At 37.6% G+C, this 5956-nt stretch overlaps 1 pseudogene; it reads left to right on the top strand.

The window, feature by feature from the left end:
• Positions 1–4696: 4696 nt before the first annotated feature.
• Positions 4697–5448, top strand: LOC106635167 (large ribosomal subunit protein eL31-like; annotated as a pseudogene).
• The last annotated feature ends 508 nt before the right edge of the window (positions 5449–5956 follow it).

Raw genomic sequence — 5956 nt, 5'->3', positions numbered from 1 at the left:
TTCTCTGGTTTCTCAGATCTCTAAAACAATTAATACATACTATAGAGAAATTCATGATCAGGTAAATTGAAGCATACAAGGAGCCACTGAATAAAAAGAACAATTGTTACATACTATATGACCACATAAACGAAACTGATGCTATACTTGCTATACTATGCAAGATGTAGATCCTAACATTGGCATGGGGGAAAGATCCAGCAGCAATGGGGAACTCCAATGCAACATACTATGGTAAAACCAATGTATCTGGCAGTTTCTTATTATGTCTTCACTTCCTTCCCAAGGGAGGCACAAGAAGTAATGAGGAAACCTAATGCTGTCTCAGAGAAAGGAATTTGTTTTAAAACTGAATGAGAAAAAGTGATCATGGTATCCTGGCAGCATGGTAGCATGGCACAGAAGTGGGAAAAATGAACATAGAGAGTTGATTGCACAAACTCTGAAGAAAAAAGAAGCATGATCTCTGTACCTTAAGTTTCTGAAATGGAAGACATAGAGTGTAGAATTCTTATAAATTATCTGCAAGAGGAAGAAATGGGGGAGGGGGATCTGAGGAAACAGAATATTTAAAAAATAAGTTCAGAAAGAAAAAAAAGAAAGACAAATTTTGGAAAACGCTAGTGACATTAATAACTGAGTCACAAAAGCCATGGATAATGAGGGCAATGGCAAGATTTCCTCCAAAAGTGAAATTAAGATAAAATTAGGAGAAAGGCAGAATAATGAATGAGATAAGCCATTTGCAGGAGAAACCCACTCTTACTGATAATCTGTAAATGGAATTGCTAACTTGAGTGCCCTTCAGGAAGATATATCTGGAATGTGATTATAAATAACAAAAGCTTAAACCTAATCAACGGTATGCACTATGGAGAAAAGAATGCGTTTACAGAAGGTGATGGTTGATCTGCACAGAGTCTAAAATTTATGGACTTAGATACAAAGTGATTTTCTTTTCTTTTCTTTTCTTTTCTTCTCTTTTGTTTTTTTTTTTTGTTTTTTTTTTGTTTTTTTTTTTTTTTTTTTTTTTTGAGGAGTCTCGCTCTGTCGCCAGGCTGGAGTGCAGTGGCGCAATCTCAGCTCACTGCAACCTCCTGGGTTCAAGCAATTCTCCTGCCTCAGCCTCCCGAGTGGCTGGGACAAGAGGTGCGCACCACCACACCCGGCTAATTTTTGTATTTTTAGTAGAGACGGGGTTTCACCATGTTGGCCAGGATGGTCTCAATCTCTTGACCTTGCGATCTGCCCACCTTGGCCTCCCAAAGTGCTGGGATTACAGGCGTGAGCCACCGCGCCCAGCCTGTGGTTTTCAAAATATCACTACCATTACCCTGCTAGAGCTCAGATCCAAGCAGTGAACCTCTACCATTCATTTATTGTTCCTTTCCAAGTTCCTTACTGTTTGTGTTAATTCATATTGCCAACCTTAATGTTTTTCTGAAATTTTGTATTTTATAACCTGGCATATGTAGAAGTATCACTACACTCAACAGACCAGGATATGTGTCCTTATTCTGCTAATTACCGACTTGGCGTCCCAACAGCAGATTATTTAGCTTCGAGTAAGGTTATGATTAACAAATAAAAGAATATGCGTGAAAACATTTTGAAAACTGTAAAACATTATTCAGATGTTGAGCATTGCTACTTAAATCTTTGTAACATTCTGAGTTGGTTGCTTTAAGGAATTTTTTAAACTTTTGCAAATGAAGTAGCTTAGAAGCATATTCCTGTGGTGTGAGCTAGCCTCACAATGTATAATAAGAGTTTTGCAGACTGAGTCAAGCTAGGTGTGGTTGTCAGGTTGCTGCAACAAGGTGCTTTTGTGATCATTTCTAAAAGGAACCTACCTGCAGCACAGGTTGGTCTTCTCCAAAAATACCTCTCTACTGAAAGCTGGCACAAGCTGCTGAAATGGCTCTATTTCATGAAAGGCACACAGAGCGTAAGCTTACCTAATTAATAATTTTCACGGTTGTTTTCCTTTTCCTCTTTGCAGCTGCTGAATGGAGTGGCTCTGATTAAGCCATACCACATCGTGAGAAACGTCGCTTCGCAAGGGTGTTACATTCTGAGTTTCCCCCTACTTTGATCCCTGCTCATTGGCCCCTTTGATCTCTAAACAGGATGTACAAGGTTCACTAATCAATGCTTTCCCTCATTTTTGGTTCTTTGTCTGTGAAGTGTTTGTATTTAAATCATTGACTAGAATAGGTGAATATGTATGACCTGTGTCTTTTTCCATTTGGTCTTTCCATTTTCAAAAGACAGAAGGAAGAAAATATTTTCAACCGAGTTTCATTCAAAGCTGAGTTAAGCAGCAAAGTATATCTTGGGGATTGCAGGTGGTGCTCAATTCTTCTTCTTTAAAAATTTGAATCACTTTCTAGGGAGAATTAAAGGATGGCAGAATGAAAGAATCATGCCCATTGTTGTCCATTCGAAACCACGCAAAGTGGAACATAAGTCCCTTTAATCTCAGATGCCAATGGAGAAATGTACCTGCAGCAGGCTTAGTGCTAACTTTTCCAAGCACTAAAGGGTCTCCTTCTTTTGAGGACTCACAGGTGTATGGAAAAGTAAGAAGCCTAGCACTGAGGAAAGAACCAATAAAACAAAACCTAAATGTTAAGTGAAAAATGGGGAACACCCACAGCAAGTACTATTGGAGTTTAGAAAAGGGAGAGAGACCTTGATAGCTGGATAATCAGGAGAGACCTCTTAGAAGAAGTAGGTTTTGTTGGTTCAAATTCATCCCAGAGAGTGGGAACTGTGTGCAAAGTTTTGGAGCTGGAAATGCCATACCACTCTTACTCCTTATGAACATGTGAAGAATCAACCCTTGTTTGAAGGTGACATGTCTTTTGCTATCCATTTATCCCCCCATCCTTCAATTTTTATTACAAGAGAGAAAATGAGGGCAGGTATCAAACATACCAAATTATTCTATGGGATATCCTGTTTTCCATTTTACCTTGTATCAATACCTTACCAGATTAGACATGGCAGGGCTAATAACTGTATTCCCTCTCCTTTGATATAGCATAGACACTTCCAATGTAGCCTAAGTCATTAAGCCTTGACCAAAGAGCAAACAATTCTCAGTTCCATAGTTTCATATGGAGAATTTTATCAAAAACTACTTACATTTTCCACTTTCATAGAATCACAAAATTGGTTATTGGAATATGAAAGCCAAATGACACTTGAAATTTATTGTGGTCAATTCCATCAATTTCCAGATGAGGAGACTTGAATCTCAGAATGGTTATGTGGTTTGCCCAGAGCTTCACGGCTAATTAAATCCTAGGCTTTTCATCCTGTGCCTTCCCCTGCATCAACTTTTCCTTATTTATTAAGCAAAGGAATTATATCTCTGAGAGTTTATCTAGCTCTAAATTCTATGATGTCTTTCTTTATAAATCTTGGAAAAAATCAAAGTCTGAAAGGCAGATTACAGCACTCTAATTTTGGTTCACAAAGGACCACACTAAACTGGCCTGCTGTGGTTCAAATGTAAAGTGCTAAATGGTAGAGCAAGTTAATGCCCTGGTTGTTTGCTGTTGGAGGTAAAAATATATCTGTAGGTCTCAGCCAAGTTCCTGTGGATATTTGTCCACATCCCCAAAATACCACACACACTTGGCAAGAATGGAAGATTACAGCCAAGCAAGGCCCAGATCTTGAATAGCAAGAGTATTTCGAGTAAAGAACAACATACAATGGCAAAGCTCTCATTCTTAGGTATGCCATTTATCTCCATAACGTTCTGTAATGTTGTTCTTTTCTCTTTGTTTCTTCTGCCTTTCCCCATCCTGTATTCCAAACTCTACAAAATTGCAAGAATGACTTTCATTTTAAGTTATATTTGAGATAGGATAAAAATTACAATGAAATAGTTCAGCTATTCATTGCATTTTCTTCTATTTTTCTATATTTTCCAAATTTTCTCTGAAGTGACAATATGTATTAATTATAGAATGAACAAATAAACCTCCTTACAAACAATTTAGATTACTGAGGTACTGACAGCTAGAATTTTGAAATTCTCTCTCGAAAGTCATTCCAAATTGTTTTCTTCCTGGTGTTTTATAGCCATTATATTGCTATCTGTTTTCCTTACAAGTGAACTTGAATGAGATGCTTAAATTTGCTGTTGGTAGAGTTCTTTTGGAAAAAAAAAAAAGGTGTATCATTGGAACTGGTGAATACTACTTTAGCATATTGGTGAAAACAGAGACTGGATATGGCAGCTATCTGAGCAACATATTATCCTAAGATGTTTAAATAAAGCTTACTAAAAGTGATTAGGGCCACTAGATCTCCCTATTGACTTGGATTAATGCCATAATTCAGAAAGAAGTTGACTTTATATATGAATGTTCACATTAAATTGATTGGCAAGATAGAATTTAAGACCAAATTCATTAAGAATTTCAGAATCTTGAAAGACATGCCTTCTAACTCAATGCTATTAAAGCTTTGATTGATAAATTTTTTTTTAAATTTACTACACTCTAAACACATATTGTCAAACCTGCTTACTTGTTTTAAAGATGAGTTGAATTAAAGCCCTAAAATGCCATTTAGCATGCAATAATGTTTACCCTATTGCAGACCTACTGGAGATACATTATAGTAGTCATATTGTAACTCTTGTACACTTAGAGAAGGATGACAAGGAATCCCTCGCACTCTTCCTTTCCAACTTGGACCTGGCAGAATGGTTCCCGCAAAGAAGGGTGGAGAGAAGAAAAAGGGCCGTTCTGCCATCAACGAGGTGGTGACCCGAGAATACACCAACAACATTCACAAGCCCCATCCATGGAGTGGGCTTCAAGAAGAGGCCCCCTCGGGCACTCAAAGCGATTCAGAAATTTGCCATGAAGGAAATGGGAACTCCAGATGTGTACATTGATACCAGGCTCAACACAGCTGTCTGGGCCAAAGGAATAAGGAAAGTCCCAAACCGAATCCATGTTTGGTTGTCCAGGAAATGTAATGAGGATGAAGATTCACCAAATAAGCTCTATACTTTGGTTACCTATGTACCTGTTAACCACTTTCAAAAATCTACAGATAGTCAGTGTGGAGGAGAACTAATCGCTGACCGTCAAATACCTCAAATAAAGTTATAAAATTGCAAAAAAAAAAAAAAAAAAAGACAAGAAGGAATACGTAAAGCATTTTTAAAGAATTCTTTAAATTTGATGACAGTAGTCTAAAGACTCAAAGTGAAATTTACCAGGTTAAAGTCTTGGATCATTTTCCCATAAAAAATCCCTACCACTTCTTTTGATGAGAGTTGAATTGCGAGTCACAGAAACCTGTGCATCTCTGTCACTTTTTCGTATTCTGCTTCCTACCAAGTAGAATCATAGCTTGTTTCTCATATACTGCAACCTGCTCCCCCCAAGATGTGACTCAAGGGAAAAAAGCATTCATCATATAAGGCAGCATCTATTAAGCACATTTTGCTGTGCTAGACCCTAGGCTAGGTGCTTTCATGCCCTGTCTTACTAAGTCCTTATGGTATAAGTCCATCCATCTTTACAGATAATCCAAAGAACCTTCAGAAGGATTATTTGCTAGGTATATGTAAGTATAAAAGTATTAAACCATAGAGTTGCAGAGAAAATCTTCTAACTCCTGTAGCTGCAGCCATAGTGTGTCTAATCTATCATCATCAATATTCTGGCCCCAAGAGATATCAAACAGAGTTATTATCACCTTACATAGGCTAGAGAGAAAAGTCTGATCAAAAGCCTTCATATTGAAAATCCTTTCCTGATTCCTTGATTGGCCTTTTGCCCTTCAAGTGGGAGAGGAAGTGCTTATGAGTTTCATTCACAGAAGAAAAAAACCACTTACTTTGAAATTTACTGGCAACTCTTCAAAATGTATGCTGATGTCCTAAAGGCTTTGTTCGTAACTTGAAACACTGGGTAACTAA

The sequence above is a fragment of the Pan paniscus genome, chromosome 8 (assembly GCF_029289425.2).
Source record: "Pan paniscus chromosome 8, NHGRI_mPanPan1-v2.0_pri, whole genome shotgun sequence".
Lineage (NCBI taxonomy): Eukaryota > Metazoa > Chordata > Mammalia > Primates > Hominidae > Pan > Pan paniscus.
The sequence above is the reverse complement of the archived record's forward strand: the minus strand, read 5'-3'. Positions and strand labels throughout refer to the sequence as shown.